Genomic DNA, 424 nt, shown 5'->3' with positions numbered 1-424 from the left:
CATTGAGCATGGCAGCATGTGGGTGATTTAAGATATATTTACGTGGAAAAGTTAATGTTCTGGTGATTATTTAGATGTATTAAGGGCAACACAAAATAAATAAAGGAGTGATTTTTCTGGGTTCTGGTTAAAAGTAAGCTACATGGATGTGCTGTTGACTGAAATGAAGATTGAAGTGAAAGGAAAGATTGTGGGTTCCGTTTGGGAAACATTCACTTTAGATGCTGATTAGCCCATCCACCACCACTCCTCTGTCAGTTTGTCATACTGTAGTGGCTTTTGAGTTGCTGTGATTCTGAAAGCTATAACACCGGTATTTGAAATACCTGCAGGGTCACCCATGATATACAAGTTTCAGATGAGCTTCCAGACAAAGACAGACTAGGAAGAAAGAGTGACGTCTGAATATTTAGTCACTGAAAAC

Source organism: Chrysochloris asiatica, unplaced genomic scaffold, assembly GCF_000296735.1.
Source record: "Chrysochloris asiatica unplaced genomic scaffold, ChrAsi1.0 scaffold00010, whole genome shotgun sequence".
Taxonomy (NCBI): domain Eukaryota; kingdom Metazoa; phylum Chordata; class Mammalia; order Afrosoricida; family Chrysochloridae; genus Chrysochloris; species Chrysochloris asiatica.
Note: the sequence above shows the minus strand (reverse complement) of the source record.